Source organism: Delphinus delphis, chromosome 21 (assembly GCF_949987515.2).
Source record: "Delphinus delphis chromosome 21, mDelDel1.2, whole genome shotgun sequence".
NCBI classification, from domain to species: domain Eukaryota; kingdom Metazoa; phylum Chordata; class Mammalia; order Artiodactyla; family Delphinidae; genus Delphinus; species Delphinus delphis.
In genome coordinates, this window is record NC_082703.1 from 11135583 (window position 1) to 11157958 (window position 22376).

Below are 22376 nucleotides of genomic sequence, written 5' to 3' on the forward strand. Positions count from 1 at the left end.
TAGGAAGAGAGTGGTCAGGCTACTGGAAAAATAGTCTTGGTGCCCAGATATCCAGGGCTCAGAAACAAGAGGATGCTTCTGGAAGCTGGCAAGCATAGCAAAGAAGCCACACCAGAAGACCCCGAGGATGAAAGTCTTCTTGGTCATTCTCCCCAGAACCTACTCTTTTCTAACTTTAAGTTACTAATACTAAAAACCCTGGGGCTTTTTGCAGCTTGAAATAATGGCATGACATACTATTAATACTCTAAAGACTTGCAAAATATCACTTGAAAAGGACCTTAGAGAACACTTTTTATCAAAATCCTTTGTTGCAAAGATGAGGTTGGTGATGTTCAGGGAAATCTTTCTAATGGGCAAATCAGATGACATCATTCCAAGGTTTAAAATCCTCCAATGGCAGGATTTCTGGATCCAGTTATAACAGAGTAGCTTATCATACTAATACTTCAAACAACAACAGCTACAAATGCTGGATGGGGAAAAATGATGTTTGAAGGCACTGGAGAATGACTAAGACAGGTAGAACTTGAGGGATCAAGACCTGGAAAGAGGGGAAATGCATCTTGCTTGAGGCAATTGCTTATTCATAAGCTGTATAAGACAGAGAGGCTGAGCAGAAAGCAGTGACTCAGAGCTTTCAGCAGTGTCATGGAACTGGCAGGCAAAAACTGGAGTTTGGGACCCATAAAGAAAAGGGCCCAATCTTCTCACTGAGACCTGTGAGGGCCATATCCTAGGAGAAAGGGGAAACTGCAAAGAGCAGGCTCTCACAAAGACTGAAATGCAAACTTTCGATCATCTAAGTCCCTATTTGGATCAAGCTGATCTATCCCTACTTCAATTCCTTCCAGAAGAAAAAAGACAAACCTTCTTAAGATAATATGCCATAATTCAGAGTCTTAAAAATATTTTTATACACAATGTTTGATACCCAACCCCAAATTACCAAGCACACCACAGACAAGATCAAATGTCTGAAAACCAGGATAAAGGAGAACAGAAATGGACCTACCAGATGGTTTAAATACAGTGGTTACATATAAACATTAAAATAAATGTCATTAATGTTTACTAAAACAGATGCCAAGATGGAGAATTTCAGCAGAGAACTGAAATCAATGAAAAAGAAGAAAATGGAAATTTTAGATCTGAAAGTTACATGATAACTGAAATTTAAAACTCAGTGGATAGGTTTAACTGCAGAATTGACACAGAAAAAGAGGGCTCATGGACAAAGAAAGTAAGAAGAAAATATCTGGACTGAAGCATGGAGAGAAAAAAATGGAAAGCATGATATGAGGTAGTAACATTCAAGTGATTAGAATCCCAAAAGGAATGGAGAGAAAGATTTGGGTACAGAAGAAATATTTGAACATATGCTGGCCAATCTTCAAACCCTGACGTAAGACAAACCATAGAGTCAAGAAGTTCTACTAAATCCAAGCAGGATATATGTATCACATATCAGTAACTACATCCAATTTAAAAGAAATGGATAATCTAATTTGAAAGACTAATTACTGCCTTACTAATAACAAATTAGACTTCAAAGAATTACTAGGGATAAATTTTTAAAATTCATAATGATAAGAGTCATTCCTCCAGAAAGACATAAAACATTCTTAATTTTTATATGCCTAATAACATAGCCTTGAATTATATAAAGAATAGGTAAATCCACAAAGTTGGAGATTTTAGCATACCTCTCCCAGTAGCTGATAGAACAGTCAAAAACAAAACTCAGTAAGGATACACTGAATATGAGATTTGAGTAGCATATTTTTCAAACTTGCTTTAATTAGCATTTATAATGATCTACACTTAAAATAAGCAAAATACACATTACTCATATGTTCACATTGAATGTTTATCAAAATTGGACCATACGGTGAGTAATACAGGTCTCAAATTTCAAAGCACCAAAGTCATACAATATCTGTGCTATGCTCACTGTAGAATAAGCTAGAACTCAAGTACAGAAAAACAACTACATGATCTCCAAATGTTTGAAATTAAGCAACATACTTTTAAATAACCTATGGGTAAAAAAAAAATCCATGAACAATGAAAATTAGAGAATAATTTTAATGTCACGATGTTGAAAATATTCATATTAAAACTTGGGGAATTTAGCTGAAACTCTAATTAGAGAGAAATGTATATAGCCTTACAGGCATGTACTAGAAAAGAAGGAAGATTAAATATCAATGACCTAAGCTTCCAACACAAGAAGGAAAAGAACAGAAAAATCAAACCCAAAGAGAGTAAAAAAGGGAAAAAGTAAAGAAAAGAGCATAAATCAATAAAACAGAAAATAAAGCCAGCAACTTGTTCTTCAAAAAGACTATCATAATTAATAAATCACTCACAAGCCTGATTAGGGAAAAAAATAATAGTACAGATGATCAATATCAGGTGTAAAAACAAAAAGGATATAATTAGAGATCCCACAGGCATCAAAAAGATAGTAAGAGAACATTATGCCAATAAACTTCACAATTTGTATAAAATGGATAAATTTCCTGAAAACCCCCAAATTAAAACCAACATGAGATGAATGGAAAATCTGAAGAATCCTAAATCTTTTGAATAAACAGAACCAGGAATTTAAAACACTCCCACAATGGAAATTAAGGGCAAGATGGCTTCACTGGTGAATTCTCCCAAATATGTAAGGAATAAATTATAGTAATGCTATACAAAAACTCTTCCAAGAAAGAGAGGGAAAAAAGGAACCACTTTCTAATGTATTTTATGTGGCCATTATAAGCATGATATCAAAACCCAACAAGATTATTTTAAGAAAGGAATTACAGGACAATCTCTCTCATTAACATAGACTCAGAAATCACACACACACACACACACACACACATATTTAATTATATGTGTGTATATATTTTTTCCAGAAATATGTTGACCTAAAATTTGAAAATTATCACTCTAACTCACCTCATTAAAAGGATAAAGAAAAAAACATACAATTATTTCAAAAGGTAGAGAAATAAATCTGATCAAATTCAACATTTATGATTAAAAAACTTAGCAAATCTGGGATGAAAGAAAATGGTTTTTAATATGATGAAGTGTTTCTAAAAAAAAAAGAAAAGAAAGTCTACAACAAATGCAAAACTTAACGGTGAAATATTGAAACCTGAGATCTGAAATCACACAAAGATGCTTCTCATCTCACTCCTTTGCTTGCCTACTTTCTATCAACCCTTCCACGTTCAGCACACAGTCATCTCTTAGAAACCTTCCAAGACTCTGCAAGACCGGGTTCCATTTCCCGCCCATGTGTTTTGTCAGCTCTAGGCTAGTCCTTATCTCGACTGGGTTATCATCACCTGCTTTTCTCTTTCCCACTGAGCTCTAAGCTCTTTCAAGTTTACCTTCGTATCTTCCAATACCTGACACATAGAAGGCATTCAAGTAAGTGCTGAAATACTGAGTGAACTGTCCGCAGTTCTAGATAATGACTGGCAATCTGGACTAGAACTTGGTCTCTTTACTCCTACCTAGTCCAGTTAGCTAGTTAACCTCTAATTAACTAACAGCACAGCCCATCATCTTTCCTCTTTGTCGTTCTGGCTTATTTCCACACGGTACTCAAAGGCACAAATCATTAGGTCCTAAGGTTTTAGTTTTTATTCTAATAAGGGCACTGGACTATCAGTGACTTTATGGTATACAGTTCACCATAATATGGATTCCTATGGTGAGGAAGATGTAAGCCGAGATTGATGTATGGGTCCATCCATCCATCTATTTTCTTTTTTATGGGGGGGGGTGCTGGCTGTCAATCACTTAGCATGTCACTGGCTGTTACTGTATCTTGCTTATATACCATATTTCAGTGGAAATATTCTAAAAACAAGACTGCTGCTTGAATCACTTAGGAAATGGTAAGTGCTCACTCAGGGAAACATCAACTAAGAGTTTTCTTTTCCCTTATGGAATAAAAAAAAAATTAAAAACCAAGAAAATTAGCAAATTCCCAAATAGAAGGGACAGGCACATTACAGACCACTTTATTTCTCAGTTTAGGGTTTGGATGAGATGGAAATTGATCTATAAACATTTCCGTAATTGCATGCAATACCACGAAATAAAATTCTGAGTGTTCACCAATCATATTTTAGTGCTGAACACTTTGTGCAAGCAGCTGTTAATGACACCAAACATAGTTTTCACAGCATGCAAAATGAACTAATGACCAAGTCTACATTTTAGATTTCAGAAAGCTTCCCTCCTGGTGCAACTAGTCCTAAATTCTACAGAGATTACAGCCTGTGGATCGACACAGAGGTCAGAAGGAAGGGTTGTCTATGATGTCAAGGGTCTATTTAGCATGTTCTTCCTGTTGCCAAAATTAAAACAACCCAAGACCGTTTTTTTCCCATATGAAAACAGATGTGTACAAGCAATCTCTATCCCTTGGGGTTTTTATCACATGCCCTGTGTGTGATCATGAAAAGGAACCTCCTTGGAATCCTATAGGCTGGGTTTAAGATTCAGCTGGGGTACTTCAATGAACTGGCACCAATCACTGTGGCAACACACTGGAGATCACAGCTGACCCTACCAATCACTCTGGCCGACAGACACTGGAAGCTGGGCAAATTTGATTTGTTATACATTATACTGTGGTGACTTTTAGGAAATGGTGAGATTTGTGCTTAAATTAGGTATGTCTCCGTACTTTTAGAATTGATATATTTCACATATAATAAGAAAGCAATATTAATAATGGTAGTTAGGAATCATTATCATATGCCTCAGTGGGGAGGTATTATATATAATAATTTTATAGCAGAAAATTCCACATAATTTAATCCCCTAATAATCATCTAAAAATTATCCTATAAATTAAGCAGGACCTGTATGTCCTATACTTTGACCATGTATAAAAACCTGAGAAGACCTCTTGCAACACTGTGGGAGAAAAGCTTTCAGGTACATGGTTTTTATACTTATCTATCCACCTCTATATACAGCCTATTTTTAAATGGTCAATAATTGAGTCCTTACTACTTGCCAAACTCTGTAACCACTCATTTTTACCTATATCATCTTAGAATACCCTCTCCACAGTCCTGTGAGGTATGTACTATAATGTTCAGCATTTTACAGATGGAAAACAGGCAAAGCAGCTCTCCCAAGGTCATGAAGATAGTGAGGGGAGGAGCCTGGATTTGAACCCAGGCAGTCTGTCACCAGAGTCTGGGATCACAGCCATGGCAACATAAGGCTTCTCAGGAGCCAGATGGGCCCAGAGCACATCGGAAGAACCATTTGGAGTCATTCAGAATAAACCACGTTACCTCAGAGTCACAACACAATTTTTGGCAACAGAGCAATGCCAGACAACTCCATGTGTTTTGGATTTTGGTGCTATTGAATGAAAGATACCATACATTCATTAATAATGATTATTTATTTCTATAAAATATCTACCAGTATATTCCTTTCAAGATTAAAATATTTGGGCCTAAAATAGTTTTTGCCATTTATTTAGAACATATGCCTGACTTTTTAAAATTTGAAACACAAAAGTGTTTCCAATCAGTGACAGTAAAATTCAAAATATTGACATACTTTGAAAGAGCACAAGCAACACAATTCTTCTAAACTTCACTAAGCAAAATAAAAACAAAATAGCAGATCATGGAAGCACATGAAAAGCTGCTCAACATCACTAATTATGAGAGAAATGCAAATCAAAAGTACAATGAGGTATCACCTCACACCAGCTAGAATGGGCATCATCAGAAAATCTACAAACAACAAACGCTGGAGAGGGTGTGGAGAAAAGGGAACCCTCTTGCACTGTTGGTGGGAATGCAAATCGATACAGCCACTATGGAGAACAGTATGGAGGTTCCTTAAAAAACTACAAATAGAATTACCATATGACCCAGCAATCCCACTACTAGGTATATACCCAGAGAAAACCATAATTCAAAAAGACACATGCACCCCAGTGTTCACTGCAGCACTATTTACAATAGCCAGGTCATGGAAGCAACCTAAATGCCCATCAACAGATGAATGGATAAAGAAGATGTGGTACATATATACAGTGGAATATTACTCGGCCATAAAAAGGAACAAAATTGGGTCATTTGTAGAGACGTGGATGGATCTAGAGGCTGTCATACAGAGTAAGTCAGAAAGAGAAAAATAAATATCGTATATTAACGCATATATGTGGAACCTAGAAAAATGGTACAGATGAACCGGTTTGCAGGGCAGAAATAGAGACACAGATGTAGAGAACAAACATATAGACAGCAAGGGGGGAAAGTGGAGGGGGGTTGGTGGTGGTGGGATGAATTGGGAGATCGGGATTGACATATATAGACTAATATGTATAAAACATATAACTAATAAGAACCTGCTATATAAAAAAATAAATTCAAAAAAAAAACCAAACAGATCATGTGAAATTCTCCCCCCTCCCTTTTTTTTGTTTTTTACTTTCAACATCTCTACAATGTTTCCAAAACATTTGATCATTGAAATATTTTATGAATAAAGACTTATTTAGCTCAATTGAAAACGATTAGGAACATGTATACAATGACAATAGTTTTCCCCATTCTAGCAGGTGGCATTCAACAGAGGATGCGTAGATTTCTTCATTTAGTTTTATGTGTATCTCATATAAAATATTATACATATCCACACAAAAAGTTCTCAATGTCAAATCACATTTAATATTTTTTTCTTCTCTACCCCATGGCACTTTGTCCTGCTTATGAGACACTGCCTTATCCAAGTTTGTATTTTATGGACTCATATATTTATCTTGTTTGTTCTACTGAATTATAAGCTCATTGAGAAAAACAAAACCAAAAACTACCTTACTCATCTTCCTAGGCCTTGAGTGCCTTGTACCATGAAGATGTTTACTGTTGTCCAGACAGCACTGCACACTGAGGTGTAGAATCAGGGTAACACTAAGTCATCCATGTGTCCTCTGAAATATTTTGATATTACTAATTGGGTAATCTTCTGTCGTGTGTCAGATTTTAAGAGCCACCTTCTTAAAACCTATTTGGAACAGGGTTTCCTCGAAATACATACATAAATCGCCACTACTATAAAATACACAAGCACAGGCACATTTTCAAAATAGAATCTCATACTGAAGATAGCTGACTTCTTTTGGATCTAGTATTTCAATGCTAAATTGAAGAAAAAAAATTTTTAAAGGATGATAACCCCTTCCTTCTTTCTTCATTTTATTTGGATGGAGAGTATAAGTAAAATGAAATACTCAAGAGAAACTACAACTTAAATACTCTGCCCTTCTTCAAATAACACAACACATATTTAGACAAAAATTTAAAAATAGACTAAAATATACTTGGCCTTTTACACAATTTTCCATGAGAATATACTTTTAGACAATACAGCCGAACTATTCCAGTATGTTACATATCATGTACTATTTTCCATTTGGGGGATATCAAAACTATTGGAAGAAATGAATAAGCAATTAATGCCTTCCTGTTTCCTTGGACACTTCAATTTCCCATGAAATGTGCCTGAAGTGAGAAAAATAAAGCTCCAATGTCAGAACATGTTGGTAGTGAGGATCATACATTTAAGAAATGCTTATTAAAAACATCCTCACTATTTAATGTGCTCCTAAAAATAATATTTTACAATAGAAAGGGGTATTAAGGTGAAATCAAAACCCATAATCTTAGAAATATGTGCCTAATAAATATAGTAATAAAACGTGTAAATTAAACCGGCAAAATATGTCATCTCCAATGAACTGCTAAACATTATAACCTACTCTATCAATCATGTCACTGGTACTAATGGCTTTCTTGGATCAGGAATCTATGAAACGGTTTGTAAAGGACATAAATTGAGCATATATTTACAGAGATGAACTCTGTGTACTTTTTATAACTACCTTGCGAAACTGCAGGTGGAAGATTGTGAAATATCCAATTTAAACGAAAATGGTGCACAGCTATTAACATTTAGGTTCTCTGCCACTATTTTGGTATTGCTTACCCAAGTGAAGTTAAAGCATTAACTCTCAGTTTCTATCTGTTCTTTCAGAGGAATAATATGGTCAGTAAGGAAAAGATCTGACAGAGCTCAGTTGATGGGAATGTTTTTCAAGACTATAACTTACACAAGATTCCCCAAGGAACGAATGTAGAGATGAATGTACCGAAGCTAACATGAGGATGAGAACAATATTTTATATAATTCTGTCAGCAAACCATGTGCCTGCCATCATAATTTATGTTCTTAGCTATTTTGCCCTTAGCAAAAAGAACTATATGCAATGTAAGCAATTATTTGGGTATTGAGCAGTACTTTGAGTAGAAGTGTTTTTAATTAAGATTAACTAAAAACAGAGTTTTGGAATCCCCAGCCTCCAGATGAATGGCAGGTACTACAATGCTCTAACGATAATTTAAAATATCTTACTCTCAATTTCTAAGTGACTTTAAGCCACTTCATAAACGGAACAATACGAATAGAATCATTTGGAAATTCAATAAATTATGAAAAATAGTCTAAAGAAATTATTAATATATAAATAACTAATAACTGTGGAAATTTCATAATTTATACCATATGATGACCTTTGAAAAGAGCAAAAAATGCCAAAAAGAAACTATCGTCAGACAGGCAATTAAATAGATTTCATTATGCTAAAATTCTAACCAGGTTTTGGCCAAAAAATTGAACTGAAATAGGAAAAAAAGCTCTGAGACTTTTTGTCCATCACCAAAATGATAATAGATGCTAAAAAAAAATCCAAAAAATAAATATATTTGATGAAATGATGAATACCCAGATTGGAAGAAACTGGTCTTATTTTCAAATAATTTTATTAGCTGTTAACATTTTCATGAAAGTGAACGCAACCCTGTGGGTGGGTGCCTTAAAAATCTCTCTCACAACTGTCTCATATATCCAAGAATTTATCCCTCCACGTACCCAGTACCGTTATAGCTGATCTACAATGGACGAATAGTCAAACCTCAATAGATCCTACATATCTCATATCTGGTACAAGACAGGTTGCTACATCTAGTAACCTTTCAAAATCCCATACATATCGTCTCAAATGTTGAGCACTCAGGCAGCCGTCATCTTCAAAATATTGGTCAGAAAATTTCTTTATTTGGAAATTCAAAGCTTTTTAGTGTGACTCCAAAAAGCTGCAAGAGATTTTAAAGAATAAAACCTGTGCAAAACTGAGAGAAAAAATGACACAATGCTAAGAGTGCTTACTGGAGTTCTGTATTGTATATTAAGTAGAATTTAATTATATCTGAGTCATAGTAGCTATAAAGTTGTAAAGGGGTTCTCTATTTGTACCAACATAGAAACTTCTGAATGGGAAAGAAAATTTCCTCCTCTGAGGAGGACATTTCCCTTTCAATAAGATTTCTATCTGGGGAGAAATGCCAAGGTGATGGAAGGTCACACACAATTTGGCCAAAGAAATAGTGCTTAGAAATGGAATGAGAGATGTTTTTGCCAGAATTCCAGTTACTGGGTTGTTATCATATACTTTGGGATTTTAACCTGTTTTCTTCTTTGCTCTTCAGTCTTTGCCAAAGAAACCACATTCTCTTCCATCCCAATGGAGCTTTGGAACACAAGGAAAATGGAAACCCAGTTAAGATGGCAATGGTGTTGCTGACGGTTAATGGGTGATATTGAAACTGAGCTGAATATCGTCTTCACCACTTCTTTCCTGCACAAACTGGGTTTCTGACCACCCATGACTCCTTCAGTGTACAGACTGCGTTCATTCGAGAAGGCCCCACTGTGTAACAGGCGTTGGGGGGGAATTAAGTTTGAAGAAAAGGAAAGACCAAGGGTAAAGCATGCTTTGATTCTTTTCAGACTGGCATACGGTCCCCTCTGTGCTACATACAACATAGACTATACCCCTGTCTTTCTACTGATATTTCATTATAATTGTCTCTTTATGTGTTTATCTTCTCCAGTATAAGCTTTGAGGTCCTTGAGAACAGAAACCGTGTATTAGTCTTCTTTGTAACCCTGGATGGCCCCGTCTCTGGCGATTAAGAATAAATGTTAGATGAAAAGTAAATAAACATGTGAACTTGGGCAAACTACTCAGCTTCTCTAAGCAGTTTCCTCAAAAAAAAAAAAGCATTATCCCTCAAAGCAAGAGAGGGGTAAAATACTCGTTTGGGATTTTTTTTTTCTGAGAATCATGAGAAAATATTTGCAAAGTAATATGGCCCACAGTATGTGGCCAATAAAAGCATTTTCCTTCCCTTCCTCCTACTCTGAACAAATATCTGAATAAAGAGGGCAGAAAACACCTGTTCAGTTATAAATAGGGCTTAGAAGGATCCAAGCATCCATCTTCTAAGGAATAGAGATTGTTTTATACTACAGTGGCACAAGTAAGGGGCTGGGAGGCAGACAAACCTAGGTTGAAATCATGGCTCTATCCCATTTTAACTCTAGGAAACTGGGAAAGTAAATTAGCCTCTTTAAACATCAGTGCCCCAATTAGCTAAAGAGGAATAAACCCACTTCCTACAGAGTTTGTATGAAATTAAATAATAAAGTGCCTGCACAGAGCTATTACAGACATTAATTTTAATGTCTGTAATTAATTTTAAGTGCCCCATAAATGGGGGCTAAATCTAGCTAAACACCTACCATCAAAATAACACAAGAGCAAGAAGGTGAGTTTCATATAACCTCCATATGGAGACATAAACTAAAAATATTTTACAAACAAATAGCTTAAAAAGCATAATTAGAATAAGAGAAAAAGGGTTTAAACAGTGGCACCCCTCTAGCAGGTACGACAAAGATGAAGGCTTTTCAGTTGCATGGGTATTTGTTTTCCTCCCTGGAGGGGGCTCAAAAGAGAGGGAGCTGGAGAGAGAACGACACAATACCTGTTGAAATATTTGGAACATTTTTCTTCTTCTCTTACAAAGAACATCTCTGAATAACAGGCGAACCTCAGTCTAGTCTTTTACCCATATTCCAAACCAAGAAACGAACATTTCTAAAGACCTGCAGACTTTTCTGAGTCATCCTGCTGCATGGTATGTCCAATTTCTCTAAGGCAGGTCACCCCGCTTCGCCTGTAGATGCTCCCTCCCCCTGCCCAGCCCTCCCCTGGATTTTATCCCCAGAGCAGCTGCCTCCCCAGCTTCTAAACCAACAGCCGCCTTATCTCCCATCTGCTCCTCTGCCTAAGCTCCGAGAGCCGTCCTCTTTCCTGGCTACCAACCAACTCGCCCCCAACTCATAGACAGTAAATAGATCTGTACCAAAAAGGCGGTGCATCTCAAATTAAAAAGCTGGCAAAAAAAGTTATAAACACATGAGCACGTTGTATTTATAGTGTTTATAGGTAACAGAGTGCTTTTCTGTCCGTGATTACATTTGGCCCTGTGCTCACTCCCGATACACTCCTAATAAAAATTAAATATGATTCACTGAGTGCCTCTTACATGTCTTAAGCCACGTCATTTTAACCTTTACGACAAATCTATCAGGTAGGTCTGGTTTTCACCATTTTCAGATGAGGAAATTGGGGCTCAGGGTGGTTTAAGTGATGTCCTCGAGTTTGGGCAACTGGTAACCAATGGACCTGGGATTTCAATGCAAGGGTCTGATTCATAGTTCGAGGTTCTCACTCCTTAACTCTAAGATACGATGTCACAGATCAACCAGTGAAATCTAAAATAAGTCCTCAGACATTGAGAGATGCTACAGATTGCTGTTGAACTTGAACTCCCACCCCGTGGTTTTTTTTTTTGTTTTTTTTTTTTTTTTTTTGCGGTACGCGGGCCTCTCACTGTTGTGGCCTCTCTCGTTGCGGAGCACAGGCTCCGGACGCGCAGGCTCCGCAGCCATGGCTCACGGGCCCAGCCGCTCCGCGGCATGTGGGATCCTCCCAGACCGGGGCACGAACCCGTGTCCCCTGCATCGGCAGGCGGACTCTCAACCACTGCACCACAAGGGAAGCCCTCACCTGGTGTTTTAACACGGTATCACTTTGGTTACTCTTTGCACATTATTCCGTCTCATTATCAGGGAACACACAAGAAGTAACTTCATCATTTCTCCAAACTCAGCTACTCTTGAAAACCAAACCAAAGACCTGAGGGCACTGCTTGGGCCCACTGGCTGCACTTTGCTTCCAAGGCTGACACCTTGGCTGGGTCTTCACATTCCTCATGAAATGGAGTGGAATAAGGCAAAGAGAATTGCGTCAAAGATGAGTCAAGACAATACTTCATGATGATCCTTGAATGAGGCTATAATTATGACGCCAGCTCTGTCAGTCAGCCGCCTCCAACATACTGACTTCTCAGCACCGTTCAAGCCAGTCACCCACTCCCTCCTTCCTAAGAAATCCTTTTCTCATTGACAGAAGACACCCTCTTCTCTGTGACAACTCCACTTCCTCTTGCTTCACCCCTCACATCACTGACTTTCCTCCAGTTGAACTATATCCTCAGAGCATCACATACATGCTCAAAACTCTGAAATGTCCAAATCTTTCCTAGACCTCCTCCTTTGAACTCCAGACTTTTAGACCCAATGGACACTTCAAATCTTTTTCTTAGTTATCTCTTGAGCAACTCAAATGTAACATTTCCAAGTTGGAACTTTTGATAAACCCTAGCACCAACAACAACTTATTCCTTACCCCATCTTTCTGATAGTAGTCAATGGTGTCGCTATCCCTTCATTTATTAAAGCCAGAAATTTGGGAATCATCCTTTTCCTTTTGTAATTCCATCCCTCGCTTCTCACATCCAGTCCATTGGCAAGTTCTGCCAATTCTACTTCAAAAACATGTTGCATTTTCATTCTCTTCTCTCCCCCAAAGCCACCCCCAAGTCCATTATCACCACTATCTCTCAGCCAGGCTGTCCCAGGAGCCACCTAACTGGTCTCTTCCTACCTCTTCCACCTATATCAAATAGAATGATCTTTTAAGATCACATCAGATTAACTCACAGCCTTGCTTATACCCTTTAGTAGGTTTTAACTGCTCCTAGAATAGAAGTCAGACATGACCAAGCCCTCAAGATCTGGCATAATCTAGATCCCGCCTCATGACTTTTGCTCTGGTTGGTCCTACAACATGGAACACTCTTTCAGATGACCCACTGTCATCCTTTGGCTCTCAGTTTAAACACTATCTCCTCCTTGGAGAGGCTCTTAGCCACTCTATCAAAATAAGCCAGCCTCTTTTATTTTTATCATGGCACTCTGTTTCTTAACAGAATCTGCAATGTTTTAGATAACGCTTTTGGGTTTGCATCTTAATGGCCCCTTTTCTGAATCAGAATGTCACCTCTGTGAGGACAGCAACCACGTCTGCCTTGTCACTGTCTTATTCTCAGCACCAAGAACAGTGCCTAGGGTGGATTAGGTTCATTTACAGGATGAATGAGAGAAGCATCGAAGGACATGACTGAGAAGTGCTAACATAGTTCCCGGGAGGGAAACATGCTGACAGGGACTTTTCCTTCTATGCGTAGAATGCACTGTTTGACAGAAGACATTCTCATGAAAAGTTTCATCATGGTTTCTAAAAGCTCTTGCCACCTACAACCATTTGTGTTAGCCACAGGTCTATGTTTCAGTGTTTATAGAAACGGTCACACTCTGCCATAGTCATTGCCTGTGTGTATGTAAAGAGAAAGGATGTGACACAGCATACAAACAGTCAGCTAAGACTATTAGAAAGAACTCACTCCCATTCAGAGAGAGATTTCTGAATTAAAGTGAACAATTTTTAACTAGTTGTGTACACACACATTGACCAAACTAGACAGAATGTGCTAGAGTCAACTTATTTTCAAGGCTATCTGATGGATAGACTGCATCCTTGGGCAATTCTATTGCAACACTGTGGAAAAGCTCTGAATATCAAGGAAGAGAGCCTGGTCAAGGTCTCTGCTACTTGCCAACTGGCAGTCACTAATCATCTCTGACCCTCAGTATCTTCCTCTGTAAGAGGTCTTCCCTGCCTTGTGTACAGGGTTGCTACAAAGTTCAGATTAAAAAAAACGTAGTTGAATGCCCTTGAAAACTACACAGTGCTCTACAGTGGTAAGACAATATTAGTGTTTTATCTCTCCCAATTTCTTACTAATGAAAATGGAGCGTATTTTCTTGTTTAGCTGCATGTAGAGATAAATTTTATAAGGTCATATAATTATTTACTATTCAAAAACAGAATTAAGTATAGACATATCCCTATTTTGTATGCTGAAAGCAAATAATGTCAATATTTGCTATGATAAGTATATTGAAGGGCAACTTTTTATCTAATCAGGACACCCAACATACACTAACTCCAGTGAGATGACCTACAGTTGAAGTTTGATTACAATCCAACTGTTTGTTTTATTGCTTCTATTGGGCTGGGAAATTCTCTGGGATGAGGACCAACATCGTCTTCATTTTTATATAATCCATAGAATTTGAAAGGCACCAGCACATCAATGGTTACTCAATCCATAATTACTGAATGATTCAAGTGAATAAAGACTCAAGGGCTTCCCTGGTGGCACAGTGGTTGAGAATCTGCCTGCCAAGGCAGGGGAAACGGGTTCGAGCCCTGGTCCGGGAAGATCCCACATGCCGCGGAGCAACTAAGCCCGTGTGCTGCAACTACTGAGCCCGCGCTCTAGAGCCCGCGAACCACAACTACTGAGCCTGTGTGCCACAGCTACTGAAACCCGCGCGCCTAGAGCCCGTGCTCCGCAACAAGAGAAGCCACAGCAATGAGAAGCCCGCACACTGCAACAAAGAGTAGCCCCCACACGCCACAACTAGAGAAAGCCCGTGCGCAGCAACGAAGACCCAACGCAGCCATAAACAAATAAATAAAATTAATTTATTTAAAAAAAAAGACTCAATACATCACCCCATTTCTCATGTTCTCTGGAAAATGGATTCTGGCATTTCATTTTAATGTAAGCATTTGTCACTGGAGTCAGCTTGCAGTGACAAGACCACCATACACACCTCAGAGCCACTCCTCTCCATAAACCACTGTTGCCAGGGTCCCCCCACCATACGTACGAAAGGACCCTAACAATATTTCCCCAGAGAAGTGGTGTAGTGTTAAGTGTTGGTTATCAAACATGCTTGGAAAGAGATGATGCAGATAAGGAAAAACCAACACTTTTGATCAAACTTCATGTCAACTTACAATTTCATGCTTTTCCCTGGGGCTTAAGACTTGGTACGGGCTTATGAATTCAGAATTTTGCATTTCAACCCTATTTCCTCTCCTTCTGGAAGAGATACTAATAAGTAGAGAAAGATCACTGAGTCTAGACAGTTACCAAGTTCAGAAAATTGAGTTATCCATTAATGACTTAATTAGGTATTTGTAGCCTTTTCTGGAGGACCCCGGCTCCAAATATACATATGAATGGCTAAAATGGGGGTGCCGTGGGACTACAGGAAGGAAGATGGAATGTAAATTCCAGAATTAGATGGTAGGAACTCTCTACATATCCTTCAGTGTAAATTAACAGACATCTGCTGAGCACTTGTTACATGCAAAGCCCTGTGCTAGAAAAAACTAGGGATAGAGTGATGAGTAAGATGGTTCCTGTGTTCAAGTAGTTTTCAATTTCGATAGATACCTTCATCACAAGTCCATGAGTACAGATGTAATTAGGATATCATGTGCGATCAGAAGTTAATCAATCCAAAAGGATTTATCGAGCTTTGTTCGTATCACTGCAGCTAAAGGAGGACTGAATTTAATTATTTTTCGTTTCACTCTAACAAGACAGAAGTTAGAGCCCTCCATTTCACTTAGAACTTTAACTCCTAAAAATACAGGCATCAACATCATTTGAAAAAAAAATTCTCCATTAGTAACAGTTAAAATTTACAAAGCACCTACTGTGTGTCAGGGTTTGCCTTTTACATATAAGGAAATGAGGCTTTGAGAGGCCAGCAAGCCTGGCAAAATGTCACAGAGAGTCAGATCAAGGTTCAAACCTGGCTTTCTGTAACTCTTAAAAACCACATAATTTTGCTTAGGCTTTTTAAAAAGCCTGCAAACTCACACACATGCTTTCTGACTGAAGAGATCTAAGACTAGTGTGTATATTTAAAAAAAAAAAAATAGTACTGTCTGCTTTGCCTAAAGGCTTCTTTGGACTTGTCAGTTCAGTATTATCAATTCTTGGTCTTTTCCTTGAGGAAATGGTTAAGAAAAAAAAAAAAAAAAACTAAAGCGTGATCTTCTTGGGGTACCTTCCCATCAGGAGTTCAAATTCTCTCATTGTCCCTTAAGTTAGAGAATGTTTCCGTTTAGGAGACTCATAAGAGCACATTTTGAAAGCTTTCTCTCCAAAGTGCCCTAAATCTCTGTGTATACCTGGTTTTCCTTACCTTTGGCCCTCAAACACTGAAAATGTTTCGCATAAAAATTCTCTGAGGTTGGTGTCTTGTTCCCCTATTGGGATCCCTGAGTTTTTTGCTCTGTGTTTTATCCTGTGACTTTTCTCATCTCCCTCCTAAAAAGGAGCATATGTTTTCTGGGCATTTTTACTGTAGTTTTATTTGAACTTATTTCTTTTTCACCGGCTGAGATTGCAGCTTTGTTTTTTCTTATCGTTTGTTTTTTTCTCTCTAGACTTTGTGCCATATTTGCGTCCATTTCACTTGACAAACTTCACAGAGATAGGTTTTTATCTTTGTGATAGAAGCCGAAAGAGTGATTTTTTTTTTAAACGTGGTCCTCCACAGAGAATAGAATATTCTAACAGAGCAATAAGGTTAAATCTCACTGTATGTCACACCGTAGAAAGAGATGGTGAATGATTATTGTTTTTATACACTGGGGAGCTTTTCCTCGCTTTAAAAGGGAAGATACTTCTTTCTTAAAAGAACTTTTCAGTATGAAAATTGAGGTGTAAAGAGAGAGTAAGTGCATATGGAAAACATTATATTGGAATATGTTAAATCTAGGCAATGACTCTGTTCAACCATAGGCAGGATGCAGCAACAGGAACTTTAGCAAGAGACGTAGCTATGGTAGGAGGCTCCAAGATGGCTCCCCATGGCCTCCATCTCCTGGCTTCCCCACCCTGTGTTGCCCCTCCTACACTGTACCAGGGACGATACTGTGAAAGTGATGGTTTGCCACTTCTGATAGATATTACAACTAGGTCTCTGCCTCTCTCACATCACTTGCTTCACTTACTGAGGGAAGCCGTGTCCTGAGAGTCCCACCAAGAGTCCCCCATGAGAAGGAACTGAAGCCTCCTGCCAACAGCCAGGTGAGTGAGCTTAGAAGTAGGTCATCCTGTTTCAATCAACCCTTCAAAGACATGCCCTGGCCAGCAACTTGACTGCAACTTCATGGGAGACTTTGAACTGGAACTGAAACTGTGTGAGATAATGTTTGTTATTTAAAGCTGGTAAGTTTGGGGGTAATTTGTTATAAGGTAACAAATAGCTAATATAGTAACCCATCAGTTGTAGGGACACAGGCATAGATGAGAGCTTAATCAGATCCCTTATTGGAATGGGACTTAGCGGTAAGAATGCAGCAGTATTCTACTTAACGATGGTATAATAATGAGAGTCAAGAATATGATGATAAAAATCCTAATAGTTACAGCGAATGCCTATTTAGTGCTTACTATATACCACTCCTTGTGCTACGCCCATCACCTATACGGTCTCATTTACTTCCCATATAAACTTTTCGAATGAGAATGATGAGAAAACTGAGGCTGGGAAAAATCAAGTAAGTTGTCCCAAGTCATAGAATAAGTGGTGGAAGTGATATTTAAAGTCGGGTCTGTTTGACTCCAAATTTCTAAACCACTTCACTAAGACATGGCATATGGGATTGGCTGGGTTGGTGTCAAGAGTGTCAACAAGGACAAGATCAGTGGGCAACACTGACTAGAGCCTGGTCAAGAAGCCAAAGGCTGGAGTTACTCTCAAGACAGAATTGCTGTGTAGGAGGGAAACTACCTCCATCGGCATCTTCTCTCTGCGGAGCCTAAACTCACCAGAGCCTAATAAATAGATTTTCCACCAGCACCCTCACAATCTATTCACAAAGAACTCCCCGTAACTATTGTCTGAGTCACGTACAAACTCATGTCACAGAGGAAAAACAGGTAACAAGTGACCACTCATGGGAGACCTGCGGTGAACTCGCTTCCTGAGCTCCCTGGAGCGCCCGCCACTACTGTGTTACCATTGTAATTTAATCTTTGGTCTGCTTCTGCATAAAGTGCTTCACAATAAACCCCATAATATTTTTCTGTGAAGAGGTCTAGACAAAGAACAGGAAAACAACGTCAACATTTTGGTTTGCAAGAATCTGACATAAATTTTTTTTTCCGGTTTCCTCAAAGAATTCAGGTATCATGGACCAAAGCTTAGGAGAGAAAATTGCCAAGTAGTCTTTGCTTCAAGGATGCAGCATGACAATTCTTTATCCATGCTATTCATCATTTCAACTATTTTTAAAATATGTAGCATGATAGATGAATTCTATTTTCCCTGCAAATTTTGCAACATATATACAATTAATAACCTTCCATTTTTAACCACCTGTTGAAGAACAAAGATGTTTTGCTTAGGTGATCAACGAACAGAAATTCTGAGTGTCTCCTAGGCAGCACTGTCTGTATAAAAACATTAGTACTTTAATGTCACGCATTTTACCTTAACGTGTGCCATTAACCTGTGAAGAGTAAAAAGGAGCATTCATTTATCCAAGACACAGGGGATCCCTGTTCAACAAACAACCTGGTTTGCTCCAACTGAGTTCATGATGCAGCCTACTCACACTGCCATTTTGTTGACAAAGAGAATGATTTATCTAAAAATCAGGAACATAATGTAAGAGCAGAATTGTACTACTTCTTAATAAAGTATGTGCCCTCTGATGAGCAATGGCTGACACACTGCCATTATATTTGGCAAATATAACTGTCTCCAAACTTTACAAAAATGATATATAAATGTGCCTTAACTAACAAAGTGACAGAAACATACGTAATAGCTTGCCTTAGGCAGGGAAGTTGCGTCTCTAGCAACAAGCTATTTGACCCTGAAAATAATTGAGATTTTCATGTTGCTGTCATACAAATGAAAAGATCGAATCAAAATTCATCTCAGTGCCTCATTTTTTTTTTGGAATGTATATATTTTAGGAGGTAGAGAATCAGTTCAAATTATTTCACTAATAACTTGGCTTCATCTACTGGTTTTTCTGGACAAAACGAATGCATCTTGAGAAATGTAAATGAATTCTTTCACCATGACATTTCTGGTTTAGGGAAAATATTTTTTAAAAGGCAATCATACCCTAAGAGGCAGATGTATATACATTTCACAGATGAGACCTACGACATCAAGCTTAGTGCAATTATCCCTAAAAAGGCCAGATGATTCTTACTAAGGACTTACTGAGGAAAACGTTTTTGTTCTTCCATATGCTGAAGGCCCTGCCCTGCTACAATGATTTGCTTTTACAGGAGAGCAGTTATCAGGACAGGTTATAATACATCTATAGGAAGATGAAATCCAGTGGTTTCTCTTCAACTGGCCACATTATGGACAAAAAAAAAAAAAAAAAAAAATTAAGCCTTTTGCTAAAGAGACAGAGAAGCACCATGGCTGACAGCACTGTTTCCCAACTTTTTACCCATTACTCCTTCTGACCCAAGGAGGGAAGTATTAAGAAGTAATATTTTGTTATATAGGGTTGATATTAGACATTATTGATAAACCATTGTAATATTTAAGGTTTTTGAACCCTTGCCCCAATAAGAGTCCATTTTCAGTCCCTTGAGAATGATTTGCCTCCGTTGAAAACGTATGGACTACAGATTTAAGTCTAAACACTTTAGCCCACAAAACCAAATTTATGTCCCTGTGTCACTTCCTCCTGCTATAACACTGACTGTCCTGTCCACCACCCAAAGTAGAATTGTGAAGTGAAAGATCCTGTCGTTCATTATGGTAACTCTAGGATCTGGTGCAGCGTATAGCCCATACACAGGAGGAACCGATACCTTCTTGTAGATGAATAAACTGCACAGTTCCCCAGACCTACCAACTCTTCCACGTTTCTAAATGCATTCCATATACTTCCCCCTTATGAATAAATGCTGCCTGAACATGCATTAAAATTCCACAGAAATGCATTTGATTAGCTTGCCATAAACACATTATTGCCAAAAATCTATCTGTGCTAATCATGAAAAGACGGAGAAAAGAGGGAAAAAACTGGAGGGATGACTGCAATGATGGTTTGCTCTGATCATTCCAAGGAGTAATCAAAACAATCTAGCAAATAATCTGGAACATCAGAAACCTAAAAATCACACATGGTCACTTACAAATGATTTGATCTCTCGCCTTCCCATCTAAGTTATAACCCGGGCCATTCTTCTCTGAAACCCAGTGAAGTATTTCTGTCATTTTACAGGCATGCTGAAGATTTCAAGCTTTTTCTACAAGAATTTTTTTAATAAAAGTAAAATTAGGTATTTACAATAAAAATGAGCATTGTTCAAATGAGGTAGGAATGGTTTAGGATACTCGTTTTGGGGCTGATTTCCATGTAGAAGTAGAAATACCTTCTTTCATTGGGCTGTGGTCAACATGTAAGTTACTGCTAGATAAGTTTTCAGCAGTCAAATTAATATTTTCATTCATATTCAACTTTATCAAATAAATGAAAATAAGGAAACATATTTTAAATGTTTTCCCAGAGATTCTATCAATGATATACTTTCTTACCTGGACTTTAATTTCAACACACTGTGGACACATTTAATGGTAGAAACTATGACTATATAAATTTGTATCTATATGTATACACACACATACACATAAATATATTTATGTATATATATACACATACACACAATAAGTGGATAATCCGTGTTTATTTACATCATAGTGCAATCACTGAATGGAATAATGTACTTACAGGCTCCCCATTGCAAAAGTTTTATTTTAATTTTAAGGAGTAGTATTTATTTATTTTATTTTATTTTATTTTTGGCGGTACGCAGGCCTCTCTCTGTTGTGGCCTCTCCCATTGCGGAGCACAGGCTCCGGACGCGCAGGCTCAGTGGCCATGGCTCACGGGCCCAGCCACTCCGCGGCATGTGGGATCTTCCCGGACCGGGGCACGAACCCGTGTCCCCTGCATCGGCAGGCGGACTCTCAATCACTGTGCCACCAGGGAAGCCCAAGGAGTAGTATTTAAAATTGTACTTCTATTTTCCACCAATACTGGTGGAAAATTCAGCAAAAGCCATGGAGAACAAAAGTCAGCAGACTCTGAGAAGGTTCATTCAATATTTTTTCTTAATTGGGCACTTAATAAAACCAAGGAAATTGCACCACATGCTGGGGACACAGGTGAGATTTTAAAACTGTTTTCTAAAATTCGGCAAAATGATTACTCCACTGTTTGGAAACTGAGTTTTCAGGAGTACAGACAGATGTTTTTGAAAGTGAGGTTATTTATATATTAAAAAGAAATGCTTAGGGCTTCCCTGGTGGCGCAGTGGTTGAGAGTCCGCCCGCCGATGCAGGGGACACAGGTTCGTGCCCCGGTCCGGGAAGATCCCACATGCCGCGGAGCAGCTGGACCCGTGAGCCGTGGCCTCTGAGCCTGCGCGTCCGGAGCCTGTGCTCCGCAACGGGAGAAGCCACAACAGTGAGAGGCCCGCGTACCGCAAAAAAAAAAAAAAAAAAAAAAAAAAAAAAAAGGAAATGCTTAAGTGAATGGCTGTAGCTGAAGCCAGCATAAACTTAGGTATGAAAACTTGATTGACATATTTTCCAATTACTATGGCTGTGTAACAAGTTAATAACTTAGTCCTACTATGCTAGTGGATTCTGTGGGTCAGGAATTCAAACAGAGCACAGTGCAGATGGCTCATCTCTGCTCCACGATGTCTGGGGCCTCAGATGAAACACTCAGGCTAAAGGCTCTGGGCTAGAATCATCCTTCCTTCCTTCCTTCCCTCAAACAGTTAGTGATCGATGCTAAATGTTGGCAGGGTCCCCAGTTCCTCTCTGTGTGGACCTCTTCCTGTGATTTCTCTACATGGGCTAGTTTACACTTTCTCACAGCATCATGGCTGATCTGGGTTCCAAGGTCAAATGTCCCTGAGGGAGAGAACCAGGTGAAAGTTCTATCTCCTTTGATGACCCAGAGTTCAGGGTTATTTCTGTTCCATTCTACTGGATTGAAGTGAGTCTAAGCCTGGGCCATATCGAAGACAAAGGAATAAAGACCCCAACTCTCAATGGAGGAGTGTCAACATCATATTGTAACAAGG

At 38.4% G+C, this 22376-nt stretch overlaps 1 protein-coding gene across 1 annotated transcript in view; it reads right to left on the reverse strand.

Annotated features, from left to right (window-relative positions):
* The window catches only part of NRG1 (neuregulin 1), a 1009792-nt gene that overhangs the window by 754540 nt on the left and 232876 nt on the right, over positions 1-22376 (reverse strand). The gene's annotated exons all lie outside the window — the stretch shown is intronic.